General features: G+C 33.6%; 1 protein-coding gene across 9 annotated transcripts in view; it reads right to left on the minus strand.

Moving 5' to 3' along the window:
• CCSER1 (coiled-coil serine rich protein 1) overlaps positions 1–14,131 on the minus strand; it is a 1,207,616-nt gene that overhangs the window by 977,406 nt on the left and 216,079 nt on the right. The window lies entirely within an intron of this gene.

Genomic DNA, 14,131 nt, shown 5'->3' on the forward strand with positions numbered 1-14,131 from the left:
GACAATAATTTAGACCATACTTGGAAGTGGGAATCCAGTTACCATTTCCAATCATTTGCTTTAGATTAGGAGAAATGAACAGAAGAAATAAATAGCAAATTAAAAAATAATTATTGACTTTCATAATGCCATAAACATCAGAGCTAGATTATGTTTCTTTTTTTTTTCATTCAATAGGGCAAACAGAAAAGTAAACTAGAAGGATATATTGAGAATCCTTCTAGTTCTGGGGAAACAGTGATGTGCAGAGGTAGGAATTCTTGAGGGAGGAATAAAGTCCTGATTTGCATATTTGTGTATATAAATAGGTAGTGAATATATTAAGAAAAACAAGAGACAGTTACATTTACATCTCTTACATATAGAGACAAAGATTGAAACAACAAAAGTTTGAAAAATAAGACATCAAAAACAACATAAATACTAAATGATACCACATCTCAGATCACTTTTTCCATTGCTTTGAATGTTACTGTAATTTATATTTAAAGAAGAAAATATCCATAAGGAAAGCCTAATGATATTCTCAAATGGACACCAAACACCTTAGTTCTTGGAATTAAAAGTAAGAATGCCGCAACTTTTAAATAAACTACTCTCACAGTAAAATATTGACTTTAACATGATTAAACTGTATAAACATGTATTATCCATGAATAGAGCACAATAGTTTCAGTGATAAATATTCCCAAATCTAAGTGCTTCTTTCTACAAATGAAAGTTACAAGTAACTATTAGTGTATTTTATTGTATTGCATTGTATCTATATTAGTCATAAGGTAACTAATAATCTAAATTTTAAATAAAATCCACTGTTTATTGAAGTTCTGTGATATACTGAGGCAAGGATAGACCACTGAGAATAAGTTGTTTATTTATAGAGCATCAAAAAATGTTACAAAGTATAGGCAACAAAAGATAGGCTGCCATCCCCAAAAATGCAAAATAGAGACAATAAAAGAAACATAATTGAAGTTAAATGTGAGAAAGAAGTTTAGAAAAGGAAGATTTTGTAAAGATACTAGTATTAGTATTTATTAAGCACCATTCAAATAAGAGAAACTTAATCTGGTAGTCAAGAATACATTGCTTAAAAAAATTGTTTAATGTGAAAATGTAGTACTTTATCCAGCTTCAAATTAGCCTAAATCACTTTATACTTGGATTTTGAATTTCATTGGCCAATATTATGGTCTTAATGGTTTCCATCCAAAATTCAAGCATTGAAGTTCTAATCCCTAGTATCCTAGAATGCGACTGTGTTTGAAGATAGGACTCTTGCCCAAGAAATTACAGTTAAATCAGGTCATATGTGGGCCCTAATCCAATATGACTGGTGTTCTTATGAGAAGAAGATATTAGGACACGGATACACACACACAAAGGGACGGTCATGTGGAGGAGACACAGCCAAAAGGCAGCCACCTGCAAGCCAAGAAGAGAGGCTGCAGGAGAAACCAAACCTGCCTACACCTTGAACTTGGACCTCCAGCCTCCAGAACTGTAAGAAAACTAATTTCTGTTGTTTAAGCCACCCAATGCATGCTAGTTTGTTATGGCACCCTCAGCAAACTAACACAATTAAAAACATTTAGAAAGCAATGAAAGTCGGAACAAAGGAAGAAAGGAAATAAATCAGTGCCTGGCATATGACTGTCACCTTTTTTTTTATGCCAAGTAAGGACCTCTTGGTCATTATAGCTTCTATGGTTTGCACAGCATTACTCACTTTTATTTGGAACAACCCCACCCAGTCCATCTAGCTATTGAAGAAACTACCAGATTCTTACACAAGTCCTGTCTTTGGTGGATGGTCCAAGAGGGGCATCTTAACCAAACCTGCTGATCAGAGCCCTTTCCTAGAAATGAGAAAAGTTTCTGTCTGGTGATAGATATGGCAAGACACAAACTGCTGTCATCTCAGGGGCCATGGATGTCACTGTCTGGTTAAAAGCAGTCTAAGTCTACCTGGAAAATGAAAGACATCGAAGTGGTAGGTCTTCTGGTTCCCAGTTCTACAGTTCCTGAGGTCCAGAGGCACGCAAGATCTCGTCAAGGTTGGATTGTTCAACCTTCTTTTGAATTTTTCAAAAATTCAACGTTAATACATCCATCCACAGTTTGAAAAGTAAAGTTTAAAACAAAAGATTTTACTTTTTTAACAAAGAAAGTAAAATTTTAAAAAATATTTTATGTTTTTTAACAATGAAATGCTGATTCCAACATTTAATTTAAGAAAGTAACACCAACAAAGTAAACAAATGAAATTTGGAAAACTCACTACACTGTTCTGATTTCATTCTCATTTTGCAGGTGATCCTTGACATTTGGGCTAACGGGCGTTCATTTACCGCTGGTCTGGATGACTTGTTCTTTAATCTACCGATTTTAAATTGCCTTGCTTTGATATCTTGCTTACAAAGCAACTTTCTTGTTAGTGTAGTATAGATTCTCTGAAGCTGGTGAAACGTCATAATAAAAGGAGAGTAGATGCAGCAACATGATATGTTACAGAAAAAAAAGCAGCATGAATTCATAAACCTTAAAAGAAATATCTTTTCCAGATCTCTCCTTAAAAGAGACCAATGGCAGCAACCATACTTTTGCCCTCAGCCAGCACTTACAGGCAATCCAGATATTCATTGCCAAATATCCACCAACAAAAAAGAACCAGGGTTCCTTAGTTATTGGGGAAAGGGAAAAAGAGAAAAAAAGAAAAAAAAAAACAGGCTATTTCTGGAACATCCCTTTGTTGCCATAAAACAAGATTCATCTAAAATAAAAAAACGTCAGAGGCAGTTTTGAAAGACTAAAGAAAGCAAACTAAACTGCTTCTCCCTGGGTAATCTCTGACATTATGAACATCAAAAAACCAATAATCTTTATGGCTAAATGAAACAATTTGAGTCTGTTGAAGGCTAACAGTTCACAATACTCAAAAAAGAAAAGTTAATGTGAAGGATGTAAATAGGCACTAATGATATACACACAAAAAAACACAAAAGGGTAGAATATCTTTCATTTCTATTGTTTTTAATAAATAGCTAACATATGGGTATTTTGTTTTTCTAATTACAAATATGTTTGTAGTATGAAGATGTATTTCTTTCCATGTGTGTAAGGAAAGACTTCTAAGTCAAGTACGAGAATCAAAAGTAGTTCTGTAGCAGGAATAGAAAGGACTGCCCAGTGCTGACAGCCACACGTGGCGACCAAGGGGAAGAGGAGGCCAGCAGTGAATTCACATTAATGATTGCATCCAGTATAAGAGGGCACATTTGATAAATTAATGGAATATCTAGAAGTGGTAACTAAACAGAAATAGTCTCTCATCTCCTTGTAGATAAAAACCTAGAAAGTCCTGGATAACAAAGATATAATAATGAAAGTCCATGAGTTTTTAATCACGTTAATATATCAGGGTATATATCATAATAACAGGAAAATTATGTAACACAAGCAATTGGGATGTAAAAAGCAAATCACTTTGGAGGAGACATCAGTATTGCACAAAATTAAAAGTTAGGTTTGAACTTAAAAAAATAAATAAGTAAATAAATAAAGGCATAAGTGCATACAACAAGTAAAGTCCAACCTCATAGCCAGTATCTTGAGTTTGAATCATCTCTGAATGTACAGCAAATTCCAATGACTAGACAAAAATTACTAGTCAACAACCCAGAATGTGCAAATTTAAGGAACAATCTTCTTTTTATTTTAAGCCTAGTGTGGTTACAAAATCCCAGGAAAATGCAAAAATAGACTCATATTTCTGAAGTCCCAGGGAAAATATGAAAATTTCTACATCAGCAAAGTGTAGGGAGGAAAAAGACAGAAAGAAATGTAAATCTCTACTCTGAGCACATTCATACCAAGTTTTAGGGTACGCATAGTGACTTGCTTTGGACTCACTGTAATATGTATAATTTTCTTCTTTAAAAGTGGCTAAAGCATTTAAGATAAATTGATATGTTAGACTGGGTATTATAATCAAACACTGGGAAGAATTTTATTAAATAAAATTTAAACCCATGTTTAAAGTCCATGGAAAATTTAATTCAATACACATTCCAATTTATTGGTATGTAAGATTTATGTAAATGTTTTGAGAAGAGTTGATTAATTGTAAAGAAATACTAATTACTAAATTCATAAGATTAATAAATTGGATATTACATCAAGCACAATTATTACTAAGTATTCTCTAAGCAGACATTTAAAAACCTGTCAACAATAGTGATTACTCATGTAATCTTCCCAATGACTTCAAGTCATTCAGAGTAAACTAAATAATTATTAATGAGGTAATTCAAAAATTAGTTTTCTAACCTCTAGGGATATAGCGATGAACATAACAGGTATGTTTTCTTCCCACATTGGCCTCACAGACAATTCATTCCAGCAAAGAAATGCCAATCTCTCATGCCAATCTCTCTTATACATAAATATAACAGGTATCATCATTTATAAATCAGTCTTTTGTGTTTGGTTAGGGTGAATCAATTCTCTAGAGCCTGGTTGCCGTGGGCGGAAATAATGAAATTGAATTTCTGAAGCTACTAAGTTGAAAAACAAACTCTGATCACTCTATTAACGTGTAACCATTCTATAAGACCTGTTCTAAAATAACCCTCTAGCCCTGTCTCTTTACTGAAATAAAGATAATAATTATGATCCTGCTAAAAATAAAGGAAGCTGAGACATGTCACAACACAAGGAAGTATTGCTTAAAAAAATAATTTCATAAAAGGAGGTTAAATTATTAAAATATTCTTTAATTGTGGTATTATAAAGATGTTATTAATTGTATCCTTATACTGTTATAATTTAGTCAAAGGACTTTCCACACAGACTTAAAATATCTAAAAAGCAAGATACGGCATCCTGGTCTGGACTTCAATATTGTCTATGTAATATTTAATAACACAGAAGAACTGTTCTGATCATTATTTAGTGTAAAAGTGGGGAGAGAATTATTCAAATCAATCAGGGATAGTCAATCTGGTCTCCATTCTCCTTCTAGTCAGTCCACATTATGATCAGGTGATGCTACGATATACATTTCATTCTCCACTACTCTAATCACAGGAGTTCCATAGATGACTAAAAAGAAAATATTTTATTATGGAAAATGGACATTGTAGCTGTTGTAGAAGACCTTCAGTCACACTTCCCTGTGTGGGTCTGAAAACACATTCAGAGAGCTGCCTTACAATTAATTCCATTGGCTTTTTACTCGGGAAAAATGATAAAATCAACTAATTTGGTAAGTATCTTTAAATAATTCATATTACTCCAGAAAGATAAATTACCTGAACTGTAAAAAGTGAAAGATGTAAAAGTGACAAGGCACAGAAGAAGCCTGGATACACACAACTTGATAAGCGTTGAGCATGCAGACCTATCTATGTAGTGGAGTAGAGAATACATCAATTCACGTATATATTTTTAAGGATATGATTTCGTTGTTACTTTTTGGAAAGAGAAATTAACATGACAGTATTTTATAATGACTGCTCTGAGGATAGTTATTTGGTTTTGATTTCCTGATGGGGTAAAGAAAGCATACTTACACAACTAGAACGACCTGCAACTAGGATATACAACTGTGTACTGAGGGGGATTTGGGGGAAAAAAAAAAAAAAAAAAAAAGATTGGCAAGAGTTGTTAGCTCAGGTGCCAATCTTACAAACAAAAAGAAAGAAAAGATACTCAATCATTATGGAGAGTTACCTTCACCCCTCAACGCTGCGGCCATAAAGGATTTCCAAACACAGCTTGCTCTTTGCTAGGTACTGATTTACCTTATGAATTTGTGTAGCTCAAAATACATTTTCAATAAATATTTTTCAAAATTTATCTTAATTCTATCAGCTCTTACTCATAAGGCTTCCAACTACAAGTCCAAAAACATACATTTTGCAAATATAAATGGCAATCTTATGCTATTCCTTAAAATAATATTTTGCCATTATATATATGTACAGAGGACAATATTTTGTTTTGACTATTGTGTATTTTTTTATTTAAATATGAAATATTTAGCAAAATGAGATTCTTAAAGCTACACCCAGAGTTGCTAATTCTTCCCTTTATACTAACAAAAGGTAAATGATTGTACAAGCTATTGCAAGTAGCACAGTACTAAAATACTAAAACAAATATCATGCTATAATATTTCAATTTTTAAGAAAAGTTGACACTTACCTGGATTATATAGCCATAGATTTTAAATGGGTTTTAAATCAACATCTGAATTCATATAAAATTTAGAATTAAACTTTGAAATTTTCATTTTAATCTATGTAAGGGGATAAATTAAAGTTAATTTTTATTATAAAGCAATAAAAATAGAAAATTAGAGAGTGTAAATATATTACATAATTAGCAAACTTCATAACTCAGAATTAAAATTTAGTGAGTGCTATTTAAAAATGCATGTTTCTTCTTGTCATCATTTAAAATATGGAGAAGAAAAAAATGATATCTTTAGGGGTTCTATTTTCAAGACAAAGTAGAACCAAAATCACAAATGCCATCTCCTTGATTCTAAGTCTGACTGCATCAGCTTGCGTCACTGTCAACAATAAAGCAGTACGAAGAAATAATCTTCATCAAATAGTCTTAACTCCAGTGGAAGCAAAATCTGTTCAATAAAATACCACAATTCTATCATGTGTAATTGGCTAGAGACGAACACGGCAATGTGGAAAAGAGTGCTGTAATAATCAAAATATTTAGAATCCTAGTGTTTAAAAAACTAGAGAGAGATCATTATTTCTAGCGTTCATTCTTCTTTGTGTACTAGGGGAATTGGGCATTCCACAGTTATGAAGTGTACTTCATTATCTCCTAATTGGCATTCCTGTCAACTTTTTGCCAAGAACCATTCCAATTCTTTAACTTCCACTTATAATTCTTTCTACACACTACTCTGGGATTATTCTCATTCAAGTATTCATATGTATATATTCCCTCACTGCCTAACACATGAAAAGATGTTAATGGTATGTGTCTACAGAATAAATACTAACTCCCTTGTCATTCAAAACCCCACAACACGATTTCTATCTACCTTTCCAAAATTGCTTCCTGAAAACTTATTATTACAAACAATCATATTTATTGGTTGTTTTATGAAAATATCATTTGTATTTCTTTCATCACACTGAATCTATCCCCTTGCTCCAAATGCTTAAAGAGCAAATACAAGGTGACATATTTGACTTTATTATCCCACAGGCATTTTTTATAACACTACTGACAACAGGTGCTAAAAAATACTTCTTGTTAATGATAGGAAAGTTTAAAAGCCTTTCTCTAAAAAATTCCCCTTATGTGCCATAAGTGCTGGTTCTCATGGAACATAAGACCACCAACTGTACTCACACTAAGCAGAGTGTATCTGCCTACCGAATAGTACGGACGATTCATTGTACTCCCTACTGGAGACGTCCGGAAAACATATGACCTTCTCACTCTTTATACTGCATCTGAGGAGAGAGTTCTTGTGCCTTCAGAATCTTTAATGCTGTATCATTATGGTATATGGCAAATAATATCTCATTTACCTAATAATATGTTATCATATTATAATAATATCTCACTTAATTATCTGGAAATGAGGCATCTTATTGCCAAACTATTTTGATAAGGAACAGCAGTGTCCTTTTCAGAACATCACTTTTTCAAAACTATTAGATGTTTTGAGAAAAATACATTACCTAGAGGAAGCACGCACAGGTAATACAGAGAAATCTTTAAGGACTCTTAACTGTTAGACCTACACTAATTTAGTTATCTTAGAATTTCCAAAGTGTGCTTTTTTTTTCAAAGCTGGCATTTTAGTCTCACTGGAAATGCTTATTTTTCACCATTATCTGTGTATATGATTCTGAAGGTTATAAGAGGCTCCCAACACTTTACTATTTCAATATATGCTGCACTGGAATTTGCGAAAGAAAACTCAATATGTAAGCTTGTTTAGTGACCATAAAGTTAATCAGAAAGCAAAATTGGTACCTTCCAGATGAAGATAGCTACTCCAGTGAAAACTTGGTATTGTGAGGCTTAGATAATCTTCTTATAATTAAGCCTTAGGTTTTATTCTAGGTTTATCTCTCTATATAAGATACTATGAAATTGATTAATATTTTACTAATTTATAAATTAAAAATTGTTGGGGGCCGGCCCCGTGACCAAACAGTTAAAGTTCCACACACCCCATTTCAGCAGCCTGGGTTTGCAGGTTTGGATCCCAGGCATGGACCTACTCCACTCATCAGCCATGCTATGGAGGCATCCCACATACAAAATAGAGGAAGATTGGCACACATGTTAGCTCACGGCGAATCTTCCTCAAGCAAAAAAAGAGGAAGACTGGCAGCAGACGTTAGCTTAGGGCAAATCTTCCTCACACACAAAAATCTTGCCATAATTTTATTTCTAAAATAGGAATCCCTTATATCCAATGATACTTATCATGTCAACCTTGTGTTAAATAATACAGTATAGTGGGAAACCCAAAAGACTTGGACAGATAAACCTGATTTCTAACCCTGACCCAATTACCAAACCAGCTTTGTGAACTGAAGCAAATCATAACCTCCCTGCTATCCTTCCATGAAATGAAATATTAGAATAGTTATTGTCTTAATTCCATCCAGATCTACAATGTTAAAATCTATAAGACAACTATGAGCCTCTTTCCCATGATGGTGTCCACAGAGTTACCGAAACTGCAAAGTCTAAGAGCACAGTTCCCAAAACTGGTCTTACATCTGACACCAACAGCAAGTTTGGAGTGTTCACAAAAACACCCTCAAGTACAATAATTCACTGGAAGACTGACAGAAGTCACTGAAAGCTATACTCATAGTTATGCCTTACTACAGGAAAAGGGTACAGGTCACAAATCAGGCACAGAAAGAGATGCACAGAGTAGAGTCTAGGAGGGTTCCAAACCAAAGCTTCCCATATTACCCTCCCAGCATTGCTATGTGACAATATACACAGAGCATTGCCAGCAAGAGCAGCTCACTCAAGCTTCAGTGTTCAGAGTTTGTATTGGGACTTCATGACATAAGTATGATTAATTGATTGATTGACTGCCTACATGCTGATCTCAGCCTCCAGACTGTCTAATATCAAATGACTTAAAGCTTTCACCCTAGATTATATGGTTAGTCTTTCTGGCATGGCCAGCCCCAACCTAAGTTTGTCAGGTGTGTCCAGCCCCACCCTAATATCCAGTGTGGGCAGCTCCCCACTCTAAACAAAGACACTCCCGTCAGGTATGAAATAGATTACCTCTCAGAAACCGAGAGCAAAGACCAAACTTCTTTTGGGTAAGAGCCAATTCCTCAACACATAAACATTAGGTTTCCATGGACAGTGCATGGCTCATGATCTAATTTAGTCTTAGATTATTTAAGTCTAAATACAAAAACAAAGTATGTCATATGACTTTTTCTCTACTTTGTCAGATTCCAGAGCCATATCTGCAGGTGGGAAGTATCATTATGAGGTTTTTTTAAAATCAATGTTTATTTTTTAATGTTACATAAACAAGTAATTCACTAAGATAACATATACCAAAATGTTGGACATAGGGTCTGGGTTAAAAACTTATTGATTATTTTCCACATCTTTTCCCCAAATTTTCCATATTGGACTCAATTCTGGTAACAAAAATTAATTTATTCCCTTATTCAACAATATTTATTGAAGGCTTACCAATGTCCAGAAACAGTACTAAATTCTAAATAATGAACAAGATAGAAAAGTTTCCTATCTTGACAATAAATATACAAACAAATGAAGAAAGATAACTTCAGCTACTGATAAATACTATTTTTAAAAAAGATTAATAGGGGCCAGCTCGGTAGCATAGTGGTTAAGTTTGCAGGCTCTGCTTCAGCAGCCCAGGGTTCACAGGTTTGGATCCCGGTAACAGACCTACACACCGCTCAACAAGCCATGCTGTGGCGGCATCCAACATACAAAATAGAGGAAGATTGGCACAAACGTTAGCTCAGGGACAATCTTCCTCATGTAAAAAGAGGAAATCTGGCAACAGATGTTAGCTCAGGGACAATCTTCCTCCAGCAAAAGAAAGATTAATACAACATTTACTGGTTGTAGGAAGCAGCTACTTAACACGAAGTGGGCAGAGAAGGCCTTTCTAAAGGTGTCATTTGGGCTGAGTCATGAAGATAAGCAGCCATACGAAAATCAGAAGGAAAAACATTCCCAACAGAGGAAACAGTACATGCAAATCACCTAGAAGGGCTGTGAGCTTGGTATGCTAGCAGGACAGACAGAAGGCTAGAAGGGTTGGAGCACAGAGGTGAGGTGAGAGGGGTACAAGAGGAGACTAGACAGCACGCAGTATCTAGGTCATTTGATAATACCTTTCAGGCAGGTAAGGAATTTAGAATTTAGACAGTGACATGCTTAAATACACATTTTAGGAAAACCATCCCACCCACTCTGCCAAGAACGCAACATAAGAAAACATTTTCTAATGGATCCTAACAGCCAGAAAATTATGCATTGTTTTACGGATGAAAAACTTGAGGGTTAGAAAAATTAAATACCTTGCCTAAGACTATGACACAAAAAGTGGCAGAACCAAGATTTAAACATATGTTCACCTGAAGAATAACAGTTTTTCCACTAAGCTTCCCTTCACGTGTCGTGTGTGTGTGTGTGTGTGTGTGTGTGTGTGTGTGTGTGTGGTCTCTGGAGATATTGACGGTAATCCTTTCATATACTATGTTTCTTTTTGAAAAGGCTACTAGCATTTTATTAGATGTTTGGACATAAGTGAGCATGTATAGTTTTGAAAAAAAGATCTAGACTGGTTTCCTTAAAACTTCCCAAATAGGTACGCTTCCATTTTTGCTGTTTTCTATGGAATCTCAAACAAGTTAACTAACCTCTGTGAGCCGCAATTCATTTCTCTGGAAAATGAGGGCAAATGATCCCTGATAATCTATTTTCCTCATCTGTAATTCCTTTCACATACAACTGATCCTTCACTATACTGTTTGATAATGTTAAAAAACGTCAGGCTTTCAAATTTTGCTTGACATTTTGTTACTTGTTCACAGTTGCAAACTGAACTAAATTTCACTCTTTTATTTACACTCCCATTCCCGTTATGAAGACTCCCTCGCCTTCACATCATTAACATTAATTTCTCTTAACCACATGAATTACTAACATTAATTTCTTCCCATGTGGTTTATGATATCATTCGTATTTACATCATTTTGAAAGTAAGTGTGGTGTTATTCTCCCTTTGCAGTTCCTACAACACTCAGCACAGTCCTGAATATATTAATAATTTAATTCAATCAATAATTATTTAGTGAGAACCTCCTATATGTGCAACTTTCAGGTAGTGGGCCACTAACACTCTGTCTTGAAGCTTGAACTTGTTGAATAGAACAGTACAATACATAAATTAGAGCATTTTCTGACAAGGATAAATCTACAGTTATTTAAATAATTTTTATATTTCATTTGTCAGAAGTATCATATCAGAGTTATGTTGAGAAGCAATATAATTCTACTTATCGAATCATTTTCACATTAATGTACTTTGTATTAAGGTACAAAGACATCCAACCTCACCGACAGAAGAACCACACCGTAAACAATGGCAGAGTACTTTTCTTTTCCTTATAAAATTAGAATTTCCTATCTATTTGAAAGACTGAATTTATATTCCTTATGTAGTGGAAAGAATCGTATTTTAATGACTAAAATAAAAACAGTATTGCATCATCCAAGAAAAAAAAGGACAAACATTTCAGCAATATTAATATACGGACATAGGGGCTGGCCCTGTGGCTGTGTAGTTAAGTTCGTGCTCCACTTTGGCGGCCCAGGGTTTCACTGGTTCAGATCCCGGGCACAGACGTGGCACCGCTCTGTCAGGCCACAGTGAGGCACCATCCCACATAGCACAACCAGAAGCACTCACAACTAGAATATACAGCTATATATTGGGGAGAAGAAAAAAAAAAAGATTGGCAACAGTTGTTAGCTCAGGTGCCAATCTTTAAAAGAATTTATATATATATATATATATATATATATATATATATATATATATAGACATAACTAGTTTAGAAGTGCTTTATTATCAAGAGGAATTTCTTCAGTACTTAAATACCTATAGCAATCTATAAAGGTATATATTCCTATTTCTCATTCTTTGAAAAATTAGTTTAAAACACACAATATTAAATATACTCTATAGTAAAAACATACAGTCACAAAATAAATATATTGATAAATATCAAATACATGTGAATATTAATTTCATTTAAAATGTAGAGAATAAGAAAATATCATTAGGGTGCAAATCAGAAAAAATAATTGTAGTAGACAGAGAGCCAAGCCAGAATAGAATTGGTTCAATTCTTTAGTTTGGCATGTTCATTAACTTATTTTTTAATAACTTTATTAAGATATAATTTATATACATACAATTTATCCATTGAAATTGTACAACTCAGTGGCTTTTAGTATATTCACAAAGTTGTGCTTCCATCAACAGAATCAATGTTACACTTTCATTATCCCCCAAAGAAATCCTGCACTTCTTAGCCACCCCCCTTCCCCCAACAGCCCCCTTTACCCACTTCAAGTCTTAGGCAATCATTAATTTACTTTCTGTCTCTATAGAATTCCCTATTCTGGACATTTCATATAAATGGAATCATAAATATGTGGTCCTTTGTGACTGGTTTCTTTCACTTCGCATATTTTCAAGGTTCATTTATGTTGTGGCATGTACCAGCACTTCATTCTTTTTCATTGCTCAACAATAATCCTTTCTAAAAATATACCACGTCTTATTTATCCATTAGTTAGTTGATGAACATTTGAGTTGTTTCCACTTTTTGGCTTTTTTTAAAATTGAAGTCATATTGGTTTATAACATTATACAAATATTTCAGTTTCTGTATAGACTGCATAGTGTTGACCACCAAACATCTAGTTGTCCTGTGTCACCACACACAGCTGCCCCTTTACCCCTTTCACCCTCCCCCAACCTCTACCACTCTAGTAACCATCAATTTGTTCTCCATATCTATGTGCTTCTTTGTTTGGCTAAATTTTTTATTTGATATAAAAATTTTCAAATAAATTTATCCCTCTGGTTAGATCAATATAAAATTTAGACAAATACTTTTCTTTTATCTAAATCACTTGCAAAATTAAAGACAAAATTGGAATATTTTATCCTGCCCAACCATTCACATCAGTTTTTACTACATATAACTGGACTATCAAGATTTCTAAGTAAATGAAGTGCTTTATAATTAACAAAAATCCATTTCGGTATTCAAAACTGATCAATACAAACCAATCAATTAAATTTCATAAATGCATAAATTAATGGAATTTATAATATAATGACAGAAGATATCTAATGATTAGAATTAAAGAAAAATAAGTGTAGAGAAACATCAATTAAATTTTTAAATTAAATTAATGGTTGCTTTACAATACAGTATTACTATAAACTCTTTTTTCCTCGGGCACTCATTTTCTTTTCATTCTCATGATTACAAAATAAGATGTATTTTTATGAAAATTATCCTAAAATACATTCATTAGGTGCATTTTCCTTTTCCTTTTTTGTCCTTCATAGCAACAACATCATTACATATGTGAAATAAAGTGACTATTATTAATTCCGTATACACCATGATATTCTTTGGGGTGAAAGTATTTTAAAAAAACTCAATACAGTTACATCTTAATTTGTTTTCATTTTATAAATATACACGCCTATACAAAATGTAATATAAATATGAAATAAGCCTTTGCATTTTTTATGAAGCTACTGTTTTCATCATTTTCCTATAAAATGTACCATTGTTTCTAAAAGGCTCAGACTTTTCAAATTTGTTTCATAAATTTGAAGAAAGTCTTGGAGAATTATGACATAAAAAGTATTTTTTATCTTAAAATGAATAAACTAAAGTGACTCAGGATGTTCAAATGAAGTCCTACCGGTCATTTCCTTCTGGCCTAATTATCTCGCATATTACGTACCACACAGTGCATAGTGGTGGCTGGATAAGACTGGTTTCTCAGACTTGCTTTC

Source organism: Equus przewalskii, chromosome 3 (assembly GCF_037783145.1).
Source record: "Equus przewalskii isolate Varuska chromosome 3, EquPr2, whole genome shotgun sequence".
Taxonomy (NCBI): Eukaryota; Metazoa; Chordata; class Mammalia; order Perissodactyla; family Equidae; genus Equus; species Equus przewalskii.